We start from the raw sequence: 18,595 nt of genomic DNA on the forward strand, positions 1-18,595 counted from the left end.
GGCCCAGATTTCGCTCTGCGGGGGCAATCTTTAAAAGCATGCCCAGTCATGCCGCACAGATTGCACAACACCTCGGAACTGCATTTTGCCGCTACGTGTCCAACCTGGCCACACCTGTTACACTGCACCACATGGGGCCGGTCACAATGTTCTCTGGTGTGGCCATATCTCAAGCAGTTCCGGCAGGCTATTGGCATCTGGGGGTAAAATAGGAATCCTCGATTCTTCCCAATGGCAAAGTTCTGGGGTGGGTGATGTAAGCCTCCAATGCCATTGGGATCCTGGCGGAACTTCACCCAATATTTTCTTTTGCCATTCCAGAAGCTCTGGGTGTTCAAGATTTTATGTGAGAAGCGGACCTCCCTGCAGTAACGACTGAGGAAGGTTTCAATGTCACACTCTGAGACAAATGGACTGAACATGCACATCACGAGCGGGACTTCTTCCTCCCCGTAGAGGAATAAAAAGTTCAGTCCATTTAGCCGCTCCTCACTCTGGTCCGCATCAGACAATCTTTTGTGCATGTTGTCGCAACATGCCGCGGCCGTAAAGGATACGGTGTACCGACCGCGGCTTTCCTGGTCATTGAGACACAGGATGTCCGCCCGCTTGAGCCCCAGGAAGTCCAGCAGAATCACCTCCACAATGAAGCGAAGGTTCTTCCGCTGGCGATGGCCTTCTTCCACCTCGATGCGGACGGACTGGCGCAACCGGGTGTCCCCGGATGCAAATCCAAATGTAAATGGCATTTTCAGTGCCTGGGGGCTAAGCCTGTCCCTTATAGCAGCAAGGGCTCAGATTCCACAATTAAGTGGAACCCTCCCCCAAGGCCAAGGATTAGGGTACCCCAGACACCTACGAAGCCCGATAAACGCCCTCGGAACGCTCTTAGAAAAACGCCTCAAGGCCGGTTGACCTCTTGGGTAAGGCGCGATCGCAACTCGTTGTCCGGGGGCTAAGCCCACTCCCCAAATAGCAGCAAGGGGGTGAAGTCTCTCTGTGAAAAGAGACGATCCCCCAAGGCCAAGGAGCAGGGTACCCCGGACACCTCCCAACAAAACCAGATGCAGAAATACTACACCTGATCTTGCCAAAAGGCCGAGAAGCGATAACCCGAGCGGCCCTTGCCTTGCCCGAGCCTGTCCCATACTGCTGTTCACCCCTTGCAGCGATTCAGCCTACTCCTAGGCAATTCCATGGGGCCCTGCAGGCTCACACACATTTACAGCTACTAAGCGGGAGGTGAATAAAGGCCGGAGAGGAAGCCAGACAGGATTTGCTTCTTTTGCTTGCACCACAATGCAGTGCTGAAAGAGGAGGAATCTACATAAAAACGCCTTCCTGGCAACGCCCAAATGCCCTCCTGCCATGCAGATAAACACTGGCAGCGGCAGCAAGTGCATGCCCACAGCCACCCCTTGTTCCTTCACACCTTGTATCAGCTTTAATCCAGTCCTGTGCTGCCTGCTGAGCAGCACTGAACAACACTGCCTGGGCCCAGGCTTTTATCTCTGAGGCAGGCCCCATTATGATGTCAGAAAGCTGGCTCTGGAATCCTGAGGGCTCCACTATGACACGTGCAAAGTTCCGTCTGAACTTTATATAAGACTGTGAGGCTCAGTCAGTCACTCAGTGTTGCCTGAGAGGGCAACACTGCAACAGCCGGCCGCCAGGCTGTCTTTTTTTTGCACATTTATTTGCCTCCAGGAGGCCACAAGAGGGAGACAAGGGACTGCAAAATGGAAAATAGGCATCCACCAACTTTACAGACAACTTCTCTTTGCTCCTACAACCTCCATCCTTGCACAGTTTGTTATTCTTCCAGGTAACATAGTAACAAATCCAAATTGCTGCTCTCTTTGTAGGCAAGCAAGGGTTTGTTGCAACTGCAATTCTTACTTCTTCTTGAAATGTAGGGACGACAGTACATTCCATCACATCCACCTAGTGTACACAGGTAGGTCCATTGTGGCGGGTAGGCGGCTGGCTGCTTTAATGGCTGTTTGCTGTTCCCCTACTCCACTCCACTCCACTATTTGACTGTGGTGCTGCATCAATCAGTGGCTGGCTCAGGTGCAGCTCTTTAACTTACCTAGGAGGGAGGGAGGGAGGGAGGGCGGAGAGAAGACAAGGAAGGTGAATGAGCTGTTCCAATGTGAAATGCCGGAAACACAGAAACACAGAAGACACACACACACACACACACAACAAGAGGTGGCAATGTATTCATTAATTGCATTTAATAAATGAGCTCATTATCACACATGACTGTACAAATGCATTGTCCAACAGGTGTTGAAATAATGGGATTAAAAGGGGAGATCCCTTCAGAAAGACAGAAACAATGGCAAAGAGAAAAAACACTTTTGGAATCTGATTTTAGTCAACACATAAGGGAAGGGTGCACCGGTCCTGGAAATACTGCAATACCAGGTCAATGCGTGGAGTGGACAGAGCAAGCTCTATTTCCATCTCCCTGTTCTAAAAATCCATTTAATATATGGTCCCCAGATAGGGGACGTATCAGATATTAAACTGATAAGAACAGATACTACACTTGATCTTAGCCAAAAGGCCGAGAAGCGATAACCCGAGCGGCCCTTGCCTTGCCCGAGCCTGTCCCATACTGCTGTTCACCCCTTGCAGCGATTCAGCCTACTCCTAGGCAATTCCATGGGGCCCTGCAGGCTCACACACATTTACAGCTACTAAGCGGGAGGTGAATAAAGGCCGGAGAGGAAGCCAGACAGGATTTGCTTCTTTTGCTTGCACCACAATGCAGTGCTGAAAGAGGAGGAATCTACATAAAAACGCCTTCCTGGCAACGCCCAAATGCCCTCCTGCCATGCAGATAAACACTGGCAGCGGCAGCAAGTGCATGCCCACAGCCACCCCTTGTTCCTTCACACCTTGTATCAGCTTTAATCCAGTCCTGTGCTGCCTGCTGAGCAGCACTGAACAACACTGCCTGGGCCCAGGCTTTTATCTCTGAGGCAGGCCCCATTATGATGTCAGAAAGCTGGCTCTGGAATCCTGAGGGCTCCACTATGACACGTGCAAAGTTCCGTCTGAACTTTATATAAGACTGTGAGGCTCAGTCAGTCACTCAGTGTTGCCTGAGAGGGCAACACTGCAACAGCCGGCCGCCAGGCTGTCTTTTTTTTGCACATTTATTTGCCTCCAGGAGGCCACAAGAGGGAGACAAGGGACTGCAAAATGGAAAATAGGCATCCACCAACTTTACAGACAACTTCTCTTTGCTCCTACAACCTCCATCCTTGCACAGTTTGTTATTCTTCCAGGTAACATAGTAACAAATCCAAATTGCTGCTCTCTTTGTAGGCAAGCAAGGGTTTGTTGCAACTGCAATTCTTACTTCTTCTTGAAATGTAGGGACGACAGTACATTCCATCACATCCACCTAGTGTACACAGGTAGGTCCATTGTGGCGGGTAGGCGGCTGGCTGCTTTAATGGCTGTTTGCTGTTCCCCTACTCCACTCCACTCCACTATTTGACTGTGGTGCTGCATCAATCAGTGGCTGGCTCAGGTGCAGCTCTTTAACTTACCTAGGAGGGAGGGAGGGAGGGAGGGCGGAGAGAAGACAAGGAAGGTGAATGAGCTGTTCCAATGTGAAATGCCGGAAACACAGAAACACAGAAGACACACACACACACACACACAACAAGAGGTGGCAATGTATTCATTAATTGCATTTAATAAATGAGCTCATTATCACACATGACTGTACAAATGCATTGTCCAACAGGTGTTGAAATAATGGGATTAAAAGGGGAGATCCCTTCAGAAAGACAGAAACAATGGCAAAGAGAAAAAACACTTTTGGAATCTGATTTTAGTCAACACATAAGGGAAGGGTGCACCGGTCCTGGAAATACTGCAATACCAGGTCAATGCGTGGAGTGGACAGAGCAAGCTCTATTTCCATCTCCCTGTTCTAAAAATCCATTTAATATATGGTCCCCAGATAGGGGACGTATCAGATATTAAACTGATAAGAACAGATACTACACTTGATCTTAGCCAAAAGGCCGAGAAGCGATAACCCGAGCGGCCCTTGCCTTGCCCGAGCCTGTCCCATACTGCTGTTCACCCCTTGCAGCGATTCAGCCTACTCCTAGGCAATTCCATGGGGCCCTGCAGGCTCACACACATTTACAGCTACTAAGCGGGAGGTGAATAAAGGCCGGAGAGGAAGCCAGACAGGATTTGCTTCTTTTGCTTGCACCACAATGCAGTGCTGAAAGAGGAGGAATCTACATAAAAACGCCTTCCTGGCAACGCCCAAATGCCCTCCTGCCATGCAGATAAACACTGGCAGCGGCAGCAAGTGCATGCCCACAGCCACCCCTTGTTCCTTCACACCTTGTATCAGCTTTAATCCAGTCCTGTGCTGCCTGCTGAGCAGCACTGAACAACACTGCCTGGGCCCAGGCTTTTATCTCTGAGGCAGGCCCCATTATGATGTCAGAAAGCTGGCTCTGGAATCCTGAGGGCTCCACTATGACACGTGCAAAGTTCCGTCTGAACTTTATATAAGACTGTGAGGCTCAGTCAGTCACTCAGTGTTGCCTGAGAGGGCAACACTGCAACAGCCGGCCGCCAGGCTGTCTTTTTTTTGCACATTTATTTGCCTCCAGGAGGCCACAAGAGGGAGACAAGGGACTGCAAAATGGAAAATAGGCATCCACCAACTTTACAGACAACTTCTCTTTGCTCCTACAACCTCCATCCTTGCACAGTTTGTTATTCTTCCAGGTAACATAGTAACAAATCCAAATTGCTGCTCTCTTTGTAGGCAAGCAAGGGTTTGTTGCAACTGCAATTCTTACTTCTTCTTGAAATGTAGGGACGACAGTACATTCCATCACATCCACCTAGTGTACACAGGTAGGTCCATTGTGGCGGGTAGGCGGCTGGCTGCTTTAATGGCTGTTTGCTGTTCCCCTACTCCACTCCACTCCACTATTTGACTGTGGTGCTGCATCAATCAGTGGCTGGCTCAGGTGCAGCTCTTTAACTTACCTAGGAGGGAGGGAGGGAGGGAGGGCGGAGAGAAGACAAGGAAGGTGAATGAGCTGTTCCAATGTGAAATGCCGGAAACACAGAAACACAGAAGACACACACACACACACACACAACAAGAGGTGGCAATGTATTCATTAATTGCATTTAATAAATGAGCTCATTATCACACATGACTGTACAAATGCATTGTCCAACAGGTGTTGAAATAATGGGATTAAAAGGGGAGATCCCTTCAGAAAGACAGAAACAATGGCAAAGAGAAAAAACACTTTTGGAATCTGATTTTAGTCAACACATAAGGGAAGGGTGCACCGGTCCTGGAAATACTGCAATACCAGGTCAATGCGTGGAGTGGACAGAGCAAGCTCTATTTCCATCTCCCTGTTCTAAAAATCCATTTAATATATGGTCCCCAGATAGGGGACGTATCAGATATTAAACTGATAAGAACAGATACTACACTTGATCTTAGCCAAAAGGCCGAGAAGCGATAACCCGAGCGGCCCTTGCCTTGCCCGAGCCTGTCCCATACTGCTGTTCACCCCTTGCAGCGATTCAGCCTACTCCTAGGCAATTCCATGGGGCCCTGCAGGCTCACACACATTTACAGCTACTAAGCGGGAGGTGAATAAAGGCCGGAGAGGAAGCCAGACAGGATTTGCTTCTTTTGCTTGCACCACAATGCAGTGCTGAAAGAGGAGGAATCTACATAAAAACGCCTTCCTGGCAACGCCCAAATGCCCTCCTGCCATGCAGATAAACACTGGCAGCGGCAGCAAGTGCATGCCCACAGCCACCCCTTGTTCCTTCACACCTTGTATCAGCTTTAATCCAGTCCTGTGCTGCCTGCTGAGCAGCACTGAACAACACTGCCTGGGCCCAGGCTTTTATCTCTGAGGCAGGCCCCATTATGATGTCAGAAAGCTGGCTCTGGAATCCTGAGGGCTCCACTATGACACGTGCAAAGTTCCGTCTGAACTTTATATAAGACTGTGAGGCTCAGTCAGTCACTCAGTGTTGCCTGAGAGGGCAACACTGCAACAGCCGGCCGCCAGGCTGTCTTTTTTTTGCACATTTATTTGCCTCCAGGAGGCCACAAGAGGGAGACAAGGGACTGCAAAATGGAAAATAGGCATCCACCAACTTTACAGACAACTTCTCTTTGCTCCTACAACCTCCATCCTTGCACAGTTTGTTATTCTTCCAGGTAACATAGTAACAAATCCAAATTGCTGCTCTCTTTGTAGGCAAGCAAGGGTTTGTTGCAACTGCAATTCTTACTTCTTCTTGAAATGTAGGGACGACAGTACATTCCATCACATCCACCTAGTGTACACAGGTAGGTCCATTGTGGCGGGTAGGCGGCTGGCTGCTTTAATGGCTGTTTGCTGTTCCCCTACTCCACTCCACTCCACTATTTGACTGTGGTGCTGCATCAATCAGTGGCTGGCTCAGGTGCAGCTCTTTAACTTACCTAGGAGGGAGGGAGGGAGGGAGGGCGGAGAGAAGACAAGGAAGGTGAATGAGCTGTTCCAATGTGAAATGCCGGAAACACAGAAACACAGAAGACACACACACACACACACACAACAAGAGGTGGCAATGTATTCATTAATTGCATTTAATAAATGAGCTCATTATCACACATGACTGTACAAATGCATTGTCCAACAGGTGTTGAAATAATGGGATTAAAAGGGGAGATCCCTTCAGAAAGACAGAAACAATGGCAAAGAGAAAAAACACTTTTGGAATCTGATTTTAGTCAACACATAAGGGAAGGGTGCACCGGTCCTGGAAATACTGCAATACCAGGTCAATGCGTGGAGTGGACAGAGCAAGCTCTATTTCCATCTCCCTGTTCTAAAAATCCATTTAATATATGGTCCCCAGATAGGGGACGTATCAGATATTAAACTGATAAGAACAGATACTACACTTGATCTTAGCCAAAAGGCCGAGAAGCGATAACCCGAGCGGCCCTTGCCTTGCCCGAGCCTGTCCCATACTGCTGTTCACCCCTTGCAGCGATTCAGCCTACTCCTAGGCAATTCCATGGGGCCCTGCAGGCTCACACACATTTACAGCTACTAAGCGGGAGGTGAATAAAGGCCGGAGAGGAAGCCAGACAGGATTTGCTTCTTTTGCTTGCACCACAATGCAGTGCTGAAAGAGGAGGAATCTACATAAAAACGCCTTCCTGGCAACGCCCAAATGCCCTCCTGCCATGCAGATAAACACTGGCAGCGGCAGCAAGTGCATGCCCACAGCCACCCCTTGTTCCTTCACACCTTGTATCAGCTTTAATCCAGTCCTGTGCTGCCTGCTGAGCAGCACTGAACAACACTGCCTGGGCCCAGGCTTTTATCTCTGAGGCAGGCCCCATTATGATGTCAGAAAGCTGGCTCTGGAATCCTGAGGGCTCCACTATGACACGTGCAAAGTTCCGTCTGAACTTTATATAAGACTGTGAGGCTCAGTCAGTCACTCAGTGTTGCCTGAGAGGGCAACACTGCAACAGCCGGCCGCCAGGCTGTCTTTTTTTTGCACATTTATTTGCCTCCAGGAGGCCACAAGAGGGAGACAAGGGACTGCAAAATGGAAAATAGGCATCCACCAACTTTACAGACAACTTCTCTTTGCTCCTACAACCTCCATCCTTGCACAGTTTGTTATTCTTCCAGGTAACATAGTAACAAATCCAAATTGCTGCTCTCTTTGTAGGCAAGCAAGGGTTTGTTGCAACTGCAATTCTTACTTCTTCTTGAAATGTAGGGACGACAGTACATTCCATCACATCCACCTAGTGTACACAGGTAGGTCCATTGTGGCGGGTAGGCGGCTGGCTGCTTTAATGGCTGTTTGCTGTTCCCCTACTCCACTCCACTCCACTATTTGACTGTGGTGCTGCATCAATCAGTGGCTGGCTCAGGTGCAGCTCTTTAACTTACCTAGGAGGGAGGGAGGGAGGGAGGGCGGAGAGAAGACAAGGAAGGTGAATGAGCTGTTCCAATGTGAAATGCCGGAAACACAGAAACACAGAAGACACACACACACACACACACAACAAGAGGTGGCAATGTATTCATTAATTGCATTTAATAAATGAGCTCATTATCACACATGACTGTACAAATGCATTGTCCAACAGGTGTTGAAATAATGGGATTAAAAGGGGAGATCCCTTCAGAAAGACAGAAACAATGGCAAAGAGAAAAAACACTTTTGGAATCTGATTTTAGTCAACACATAAGGGAAGGGTGCACCGGTCCTGGAAATACTGCAATACCAGGTCAATGCGTGGAGTGGACAGAGCAAGCTCTATTTCCATCTCCCTGTTCTAAAAATCCATTTAATATATGGTCCCCAGATAGGGGACGTATCAGATATTAAACTGATAAGAACAGATTTTTTTTTTTTTTTTTTTTTTTTTTTTTTTTTTTTTTTTTTTTCTTATTAAACCATTCAGGTTTTTTTGAATAAAACCGAGAACTGTAGTTGTTCAAACCACCTCTCTATTTTTCAAAAAATCTCATCACTCTGGTTCATTATTTTATTTTTCCCTCAAATACAAGATAAATCAAACAAAATTCCTCAAACTAAATACCTCCATTTTAACATTCGCCATATCCCTTCCGCATCCATACCTCTTTCTAGATCCCATTTATAATAAAAATACAATTTAGCCAATACCATACTAACCACATCCTCCATCTCAAATACTTCTCTTTTATACACATTCAAATTCCTCGTATTCCACAATACTTCTTTCACACAAGTCAGAAAAATCCACAACACTCTATCCTTTTCACTACCCAAACTACACAAACCAAACAAGACAATTTCATACGTCAAAACCTTCAAACCAGTCAATTCTTCACACAACCCACTCAACTTTTTCCAAACATCCTTTGCATGCTTACACGACCAGAACACATGACTCACATCCTCATCATCCCCACAACCTTCTCTCGGACACCTTTCAGACGCAACCAAACCTCTTCTTTTCTGAACACTCCTTACAGGCAACACTCCATGTACCGACATCCATAACAAATCTTTCTGCTTATTTGACACATCAAACGTAACAATCTTCTTCCACACAGACTTAGACTCCATCGAATTCAAACCATTTACAGAACACATCACATTATTCATACACATACTTCTCACAACATTCTTTTCTCTCAAAAATCTCTCCATTCTTACATCCTCTAGCTGGAACTTTTTGATAAATTTTTCTACATACAAATACCACCCCGTGCACTGGAAAGCAATTGGTTTACATAAATTTCTTTTTTCCCAACTTAGACGCTGAATCACCGTTCCAGCTAGATACTTAGACATTCTGGAAGCCTTGGATTCCTTAAATAAAAGCTCTACAAAAAAACGTACACAATTAATTCCAATGAAAATCTCCAAATTTGGGAAATCAAGGCCTCCATTACGTCTGCTTTTCATTAGAATTTCTCTCCTTGCCTTCTCAATCCCGCTCCCCCATAGAAAAAGGAACAAAACTCTATTCACTTTTTTTAACATAGCAACAGCAGGAGGAAAAACCAGAGCAACATATAAAATCATAGGTAGAATAATACTTTTGACAATTAAAACCTTCCCCGAAAAAGAAAGATCCCTCATTCTCCACATTTCCAACTTTCTCACAATCCTACCACCTAACTCATCCCAACTTTCTTTCCCTTTCAGCTCATCATCAAACACAATACCCAAAATTTTCACACCATTCACCTGTTCCATATCAGAATCACACACTCGCTCATTACTGAAAAAAATTTTAAATTTGCTCTTACCCCAATTTATTTTAAAAGCAGACGCAATACAAAACATATTTACAATCAACTTCACTCTGGACATATCATACACTGAATCACACAATACACAAATATCATCCATATATCCCAAAGCTTTCACACGCTTTCCATCACACCCGGGCACCACCAAACCTTTCACAACCTTATCATTTCTAATCATTTGCAACAATGGTTCAATCGCACAAATAAAAAGGATGGGAGACAACGGACAACCCTGTCGCACACCAGACATAATACTAAATGATTCTGAAAAAAACCCATTCACCTGCACACAACTCTTTGCATTCGCGTATAATTTCTTCAACAAACTCACAAACTGAACCGGAAAACCCATTCTCTCTAACACTTTGAACAAAAACACATGCGCCACACGATCAAACGCTTTCTCAAAATCTAACGCACACACAATCACCTTCTTATTCCGACCCTTACAATCCTCAAGCATGTCCCGCACCAACGCCACGTTCTCATGCAATTTCCTTTTCGGTACCGCACATACCTGATCCTCATCAATTACACACCCAATCACATCTCTCATACGATTCGCAATCAGCTTGGCAAAAATTTTATAATCCGTATTCAGCAAAGTAATTGGTCGCCAGTTTTCTAACCGTCTCTTATCTCCTTTTTTATGCAACAGAACTACCATACCCTTCTTCATCACATCACACATATTCGTCCCAGAAAACAACACTCTCATAACATCAATAACATCCTTCCCAATTATATCCCAATATTTCCCATAGAAATCAGCTGGTATTCCATCGATCCCTGGAGACTTATTTTTGGCCATACTTCCCACCACATCCTTTACTTCACCATCCATAATCTCACCAAGCAAAAGCTCACATTCACTTTCAGGAACAAAATTACACACAATATCCAAAAACTCCTCATCATCACCCAGATCACACTTCTTCACATCATACAGTTGTTTATAAAAATCAGACACCACATCAATCACATCCTTACCAAACACCTCTTTATCATCCTTATCCAATAACACATTCATACCACTTTTCCCACCACACATTTTTTTAAAGAAAAATCTAGTGCACTTCTCGTGATTATCTCTAACCTCCACCTTAGACCTAAATATTATTTCTTTCCCTTTCTCTCGGAACCACTCCTTAATATCTTTTTTTGTTTTTTCTAAATCGTGTCTTACATCCATACCCAAATTTTTACATTGATGAAGGAACGTCATCCGCATATTAAAGCGTGAATATTGCAATCTTTTCCTTCTCGCTCTTCTATATCCTATCTGTCTAAAAAACCCACCAATCTTTTTTTTCACCCATACCCACCATTCACACACATTAGAGAAAGAACTTTTCTTCCTAACCCAAAACCCATATTTTTTCCCAAACCTAGTTTTTACCCTTTCATCACTCAGAAAACTGACATTCATCTTCCATACCCCTCTACCATAAAAGAAATTATTTATAACAAAAACCCCCAACAAACACTCGTGATCTGAAAACCACACTCTCTCCTGCGCATAATCGACACATTTCATTGCTGAAGTAGAAAAAAAGAAAAAGTCCAGACGAGAATCCGTTCTTCCGTCATCGGCATGGTAAGTAAATGGACCTGGTTTCCTGGTGACAGCGTCCTGCAAAGCAAAGTCCTGCAAAATTTTATTCCACAAACTTCCGGTAGCGTCCACATTAGACTCTGTGGATCCAGCTCGGGCCTGCTTCTCCAGGATACAGTTAATATCACCGACAATAATAACAGGAACTTTACCATGTAGAAAAAATTTTAAACTATCAAAAAGTGCCAACCTATCAGTTTTCACAGCATGGCCATAGATATTGATAAGCCTAAACTGCCATCCCTTATAGGATAGTAACACACAGACACATCTTCCTTCCTGAATGATTTGAGTCTGTTTGATGACAAACTCATTATTTTTGAAGAGAATACCAATTCCATCATTCCTATTTGTGGAAGAAAAGGACCAAATTGCTTCCCCAAACTTCCATTCTTCTTTCCTAGGCATTTTTGATAAACCACATTCTTGTACGCAAACAATGTCACTGCCCTTAGAGGCCAAAAAGTCCAGGACTGCAGCACGCTTGTGAGCAGAGGAGAACACCCGTACATTTTGAGAGACAATCTTTAATCTCAAAGACATGCGGGCATAGTATGGTTAGTGGAAAAGAAAGCCATGAGAAAACCAGAACATATCACGTCCCAGGGAAATACATAGCTCTTTCCAGATTCGCCACATTGGCTTCACTGAGGAAACCTTCCCCAGGAGAGCTGGGTACTTCTGAGGCCACCTCAGATGACTTAGGGCTACAACTAGAGTCACTGTCCAGCAATGAGAAAGGATTTGCATGAGCAGAATCTTCCAACAAACCTATCTTCAGTCTCTTCACCGCCTTTCCAGACTTCCCCCTTTTTGAGACAACTTTGTGGAAAATTTCCGCACTAGTGGCACTAGGCATCCTGGCCTCCTTCTCGTCCTCCTCCGATATTGACCACTCCACTTTAGCTGAGTCTTCCGTTTTTGACTCTGGGCTAGAGAAAGACAAAATTTGCATACTTGCACCATTATCAGGGTATGCACACCCACTAGGTGGCGCTGTGTCTTCACCTTCCATAGGTATAACCACAGGTGTCTCATCAACAGTTGGCTCTGCAGGAGGGACCACACCCAACTCCATGCTATCAGTATGTGAGGTTAGAACCTCTCCAAATCCAGCTTTCCCAGGGTCCTGAGAAGCAGCCACAGAAACACTGCCAGCAGGCTCTGAAATTACATCAGAAGAGGCAGCAAGGGAACCTGTTGTTCTCACCTGTCTGCCCCATGTCCTTCTCTCTTGCCCTAAGAAGGGAAACACCTTTGGGCATTTTCTACAGGTATGACCAGGCAAACCACAAATGTCACACCTGGATGGGGAAATACATGCACTAGCCTCATGTCCTGTTTCTTTACAATTCCTGCATACCTTGCCTTTGCATGCATCTTTGGTATGCCCGTAGGAAAAACATGATCTACAAAAGCATGGCATATCTTGGTAGTAAAGATATCCCTTATTACCACCAATTGAAAAATTAGCAGGAGGATTCATCACTCCTCCAATACAGCTGGAGTCAGGTTTCAGCCTGACCCAGTACTTGATATCACCATTGAAAACTCCCCATAGATTCTTCTGCTCCACACCACCTCTAACATGGGTACAGTAGTGAGCTAAAAAGGCCCTAACCAGCCTTCTATCCAGAAATGGGTTATACATGTGGATTGTGATACATTTCTCCACTGCTGAAAAAAGAGGTTGCACTTCAATAGATGTTAAAGCCTCATGCATGTGTTTCTCCTTGAGCAACTGAAAAACATTTAGACAGTAGGCGGCCTCAAAAAAGGATACGTCATACGTAGCAATATTACTGAAAGCTTGGATACAGAATACCTCTACCAACTTAACTCCAGCCAGGTCCAGAAGGATGTTCTCAATGATGTGCCCAGTATCCACTTCGTCTCTCCTCTGCTCATTTACCACAAAACGAATAGTATTCCGCACAGCTGCCATCTTGATATGGAATGCCCAACGGCACGGTGATCGCTCCCAAAAACGTCGGAGAGGACTCCACGAAAGACCGAACCCCCGGCCCAGACCAGGCAATAAACCTGATCTGAGCCAAAAGGCCGAGAAGCGATAACCCGAGCGGCCCTTGCCTTGCCCGAGCCTGTCCCATACTGCTGTTCACCCCTTGCAGCGATTCAGCCTACTCCTAGGCAATTCCATGGGGCCCTGCAGGCTCACACACATTTACAGCTACTAAGCGGGAGGTGAATAAAGGCCGGAGAGGAAGCCAGACAGGATTTGCTTCTTTTGCTTGCACCACAATGCAGTGCTGAAAGAGGAGGAATCTACATAAAAACGCCTTCCTGGCAACGCCCAAATGCCCTCCTGCCATGCAGATAAACACTGGCAGCGGCAGCAAGTGCATGCCCACAGCCACCCCTTGTTCCTTCACACCTTGTATCAGCTTTAATCCAGTCCTGTGCTGCCTGCTGAGCAGCACTGAACAACACTGCCTGGGCCCAGGCTTTTATCTCTGAGGCAGGCCCCATTATGATGTCAGAAAGCTGGCTCTGGAATCCTGAGGGCTCCACTATGACACGTGCAAAGTTCCGTCTGAACTTTATATAAGACTGTGAGGCTCAGTCAGTCACTCAGTGTTGCCTGAGAGGGCAACACTGCAACAGCCGGCCGCCAGGCTGTCTTTTTTTTGCACATTTATTTGCCTCCAGGAGGCCACAAGAGGGAGACAAGGGACTGCAAAATGGAAAATAGGCATCCACCAACTTTACAGACAACTTCTCTTTGCTCCTACAACCTCCATCCTTGCACAGTTTGTTATTCTTCCAGGTAACATAGTAACAAATCCAAATTGCTGCTCTCTTTGTAGGCAAGCAAGGGTTTGTTGCAACTGCAATTCTTACTTCTTCTTGAAATGTAGGGACGACAGTACATTCCATCACATCCACCTAGTGTACACAGGTAGGTCCATTGTGGCGGGTAGGCGGCTGGCTGCTTTAATGGCTGTTTGCTGTTCCCCTACTCCACTCCACTCCACTATTTGACTGTGGTGCTGCATCAATCAGTGGCTGGCTCAGGTGCAGCTCTTTAACTTACCTAGGAGGGAGGGAGGGAGGGAGGGCGGAGAGAAGACAAGGAAGGTGAATGAGCTGTTCCAATGTGAAATGCCGGAAACACAGAAACACAGAAGACACACACACACACACACACAACAAGAGGTGGCAATGTATTCATTAATTGCATTTAATAAATGAGCTCATTATCACACATGACTGTACAAATGCATTGTCCAACAGGTGTTGAAATAATGGGATTAAAAGGGGAGATCCCTTCAGAAAGACAGAAACAATGGCAAAGAGAAAAAACACTTTTGGAATCTGATTTTAGTCAACACATAAGGGAAGGGTGCACCGGTCCTGGAAATACTGCAATACCAGGTCAATGCGTGGAGTGGACAGAGCAAGCTCTATTTCCATCTCCCTGTTCTAAAAATCCATTTAATATATGGTCCCCAGATAGGGGACGTATCAGATATTAAACTGATAAGAACAGATACTACACTTGATCTTAGCCAAAAGGCCGAGAAGCGATAACCCGAGCGGCCCTTGCCTTGCCCGAGCCTGTCCCATACTGCTGTTCACCCCTTGCAGCGATTCAGCCTACTCCTAGGCAATTCCATGGGGCCCTGCAGGCTCACACACATTTACAGCTACTAAGCGGGAGGTGAATAAAGGCCGGAGAGGAAGCCAGACAGGATTTGCTTCTTTTGCTTGCACCACAATGCAGTGCTGAAAGAGGAGGAATCTACATAAAAACGCCTTCCTGGCAACGCCCAAATGCCCTCCTGCCATGCAGATAAACACTGGCAGCGGCAGCAAGTGCATGCCCACAGCCACCCCTTGTTCCTTCACACCTTGTATCAGCTTTAATCCAGTCCTGTGCTGCCTGCTGAGCAGCACTGAACAACACTGCCTGGGCCCAGGCTTTTATCTCTGAGGCAGGCCCCATTATGATGTCAGAAAGCTGGCTCTGGAATCCTGAGGGCTCCACTATGACACGTGCAAAGTTCCGTCTGAACTTTATATAAGACTGTGAGGCTCAGTCAGTCACTCAGTGTTGCCTGAGAGGGCAACACTGCAACAGCCGGCCGCCAGGCTGTCTTTTTTTTGCACATTTATTTGCCTCCAGGAGGCCACAAGAGGGAGACAAGGGACTGCAAAATGGAAAATAGGCATCCACCAACTTTACAGACAACTTCTCTTTGCTCCTACAACCTCCATCCTTGCACAGTTTGTTATTCTTCCAGGTAACATAGTAACAAATCCAAATTGCTGCTCTCTTTGTAGGCAAGCAAGGGTTTGTTGCAACTGCAATTCTTACTTCTTCTTGAAATGTAGGGACGACAGTACATTCCATCACATCCACCTAGTGTACACAGGTAGGTCCATTGTGGCGGGTAGGCGGCTGGCTGCTTTAATGGCTGTTTGCTGTTCCCCTACTCCACTCCACTCCACTATTTGACTGTGGTGCTGCATCAATCAGTGGCTGGCTCAGGTGCAGCTCTTTAACTTACCTAGGAGGGAGGGAGGGAGGGAGGGCGGAGAGAAGACAAGGAAGGTGAATGAGCTGTTCCAATGTGAAATGCCGGAAACACAGAAACACAGAAGACACACACACACACACACACAACAAGAGGTGGCAATGTATTCATTAATTGCATTTAATAAATGAGCTCATTATCACACATGACTGTACAAATGCATTGTCCAACAGGTGTTGAAATAATGGGATTAAAAGGGGAGATCCCTTCAGAAAGACAGAAACAATGGCAAAGAGAAAAAACACTTTTGGAATCTGATTTTAGTCAACACATAAGGGAAGGGTGCACCGGTCCTGGAAATACTGCAATACCAGGTCAATGCGTGGAGTGGACAGAGCAAGCTCTATTTCCATCTCCCTGTTCTAAAAATCCATTTAATATATGGTCCCCAGATAGGGGACGTATCAGATATTAAACTGATAAGAACAGATAAGGTTTCAACAAAGTTTTTTATTGGCAAAAATAATATATTTTACAGACTTTTTTTTAAGAATTGAAACCACAAGATAAAATCAATGGCATAATACATAAATATTCATACATTTAAATGAATACAAAAGAATAATAATAAGACCAGTAATACAGATGTTATAATAAAAGTACAGAACAATAGCAGGATAAAATTTGTACAGGGCATAAAAGACATAAAAGAATAAAACCATTTTTATTTACAATGTTATGGTATTCCACATTTGCAAACACCACATGGATGTTGCTTCTTTTACCCCTAGCTGCTTTTTGTCCCTAAGATAATAAATATACATTTCACTTAGGGCATATTTCACACAATTTTTAACGTCAATAAAATCATGTTTAAAAAGCAGAATGTTCCTAACCTTCCAGATGGCATTCTTAAAACAGTTTAAAATGATCCAACAGACCATTTGCTGTTTAAAACTTGGGCAGTTAAAAAGACCATAAAACACGTATTCAAATTTAAGATCTTTAAGACCGCAGGCCCATTTCAGCAATGGGCCTACCTTCCTCCAAACCTCCTGTGCATATGGGCAGTTCCAAAACAGGTGCATTACCGTCTCGTCGTCACCACACCTGTCTCTCGGGCACTTGGCTCTCGCCACCAGTCCTCGCCTATGCTGGAATTCACGGGTAGGGAGGCACTGGTGAACGATTGCCCAGGCAAGGTCCCTGTGCACATTTGCCATAAATTTCCCGAAAACGTTCCGCCACACCACCTTGGACCTTGCCTGTGAGAAATTTGAAACTGCCAGTGTATCTTCCTGCCGCCTACAGGAGAGTGACACTTTTTTCTGGTCCCCCAATATGTCAGGCCCCAATTCTTGGAGACCTAGTAGCCTGACAGTTTTTTCGAGCACCGCATATTGTTTTGGGGGACACAGAAGCACAGGAGAATTCAAAGGGACACGAAACCATCGTTTAAAAATCATGCCCGTAGCGTACTTTAAAAAGTAGCTAAAAATACCATCAGAATTATACATTTTAAAACAGAAGCAAAAGTATTTAATGTAAAAGAAGTTAAAAAGGTTAGGAACATCTCTCCCGCCATTGTCCTTACATCTGTACATAAAATCACGTTTTAGTTTTTCCATTTTGGAACCCCATAAAAACATAAAACAGATCCTGGTCACTTTTTTAATATATAAAATTGTTGGAGGGAAAACCATAGCTACATAGAGCATTATAGGTAATAAAACAGATTTAATTATTAAAACTTTTCCCTCCATGGTGAGATTTCTCAAATTCCACATTAAAACCTTTTTTTCCATTTTGGCAATTACTGAATCCCAATTGGGTCTCCCATCGTTTTCTTGATTAAAAACAATTCCTAAAATTTTTATCTGATCCTGCTGCATGTTAACTCCTGGTGTCACAGAGGAATCCCATACACCAGTATAAAAACAGTCACACTTATCAACGTTTAATTTAAAACCAGAGGCTTCACAAAAAAAGCCGGTGTTCCTCAATGCCCTTCTCATAGAAGCGGCGTCTGGGCATAGGACGGTGGCGTCATCCATATAGCCCAGGATTTTTACCTGGTTCCCCCTTCCTCCAGGTATGGGCACGCCTCTGATGACTTTATCATCTCTTATTAGGGTGAACAGAGGTTCTATGGCACAAATAAAAAGGAGCGGAGACAACGGGCACCCCTGTTTCACCCCTGATAAAAGAGGAACACCTTTAGTTAAAAATCCGTTGATAGAAATTTGGCTAAAACAGGATCGATATAAAAGCTTAATACGTGTTAAAATAATTTCAGGAACAGCCATCTTTTTAAGAACCATAAAAAGATATTCATGGGAGACCCGGTCAAAAGCCTTCTCGAAATCTAAGGATAAAATAGCAAGACTTTGACCCCTTTCTTTAAAATACCAAATGATGTCACGTAAAATATTCAGGGACTCAGTAATTGACCTCCCAGGTACCCCACATACCTGGTTTGGATGGATTAATTTATGAATAAAAGGTTTAAAACGGATTGTTATTAGTTTAGCTAAAATTTTACAATCAACGTTTAAAAGAGTAATAGGGCGCCAGTTTTTTAACTGGTCCTTCTCACCTTTTTTAAAAATTAAGGACACAAT

At 45.0% G+C, this 18,595-nt stretch overlaps 6 non-coding genes and 1 pseudogene across 6 annotated transcripts; all 7 read right to left on the bottom strand.

Annotated features, from left to right (window-relative positions):
• Nucleotides 1–2,396: 2,396 nt before the first annotated feature.
• On the bottom strand, nucleotides 2,397–2,587 carry LOC142731931 (U2 spliceosomal RNA). Its single transcript, XR_012879296.1, has one exon. It is a non-coding gene; the product is annotated as a U2 spliceosomal RNA (small nuclear RNA).
• A 1,286-nt stretch (nucleotides 2,588–3,873) lies between these two features.
• On the bottom strand, nucleotides 3,874–4,064 carry LOC142731943 (U2 spliceosomal RNA). Its single transcript, XR_012879307.1, has one exon. It is a non-coding gene; the product is annotated as a U2 spliceosomal RNA (small nuclear RNA).
• Nucleotides 4,065–5,350: 1,286 nt separating this feature from the next.
• Nucleotides 5,351–5,541, bottom strand: LOC142731955 (U2 spliceosomal RNA). Its single transcript, XR_012879318.1, has one exon. It is a non-coding gene; the product is annotated as a U2 spliceosomal RNA (small nuclear RNA).
• Nucleotides 5,542–6,827: 1,286 nt separating this feature from the next.
• On the bottom strand, nucleotides 6,828–7,018 carry LOC142731967 (U2 spliceosomal RNA). The gene has a single exon (XR_012879329.1). It is a non-coding gene; the product is annotated as a U2 spliceosomal RNA (small nuclear RNA).
• A 1,286-nt stretch (nucleotides 7,019–8,304) lies between these two features.
• LOC142731976 (U2 spliceosomal RNA) lies at nucleotides 8,305–8,475 on the bottom strand (annotated as a pseudogene).
• A 6,359-nt stretch (nucleotides 8,476–14,834) lies between these two features.
• On the bottom strand, nucleotides 14,835–15,025 carry LOC142731979 (U2 spliceosomal RNA). The gene has a single exon (XR_012879334.1). It is a non-coding gene; the product is annotated as a U2 spliceosomal RNA (small nuclear RNA).
• Nucleotides 15,026–16,311: 1,286 nt separating this feature from the next.
• Nucleotides 16,312–16,503, bottom strand: LOC142731965 (U2 spliceosomal RNA). Its single transcript, XR_012879327.1, has one exon. It is a non-coding gene; the product is annotated as a U2 spliceosomal RNA (small nuclear RNA).
• Between the last annotated feature and the right edge of the window lie 2,092 nt (nucleotides 16,504–18,595).

Source organism: Rhinoderma darwinii, unplaced genomic scaffold, assembly GCF_050947455.1.
Source record: "Rhinoderma darwinii isolate aRhiDar2 unplaced genomic scaffold, aRhiDar2.hap1 Scaffold_880, whole genome shotgun sequence".
Lineage (NCBI taxonomy): Eukaryota > Metazoa > Chordata > Amphibia > Anura > Rhinodermatidae > Rhinoderma > Rhinoderma darwinii.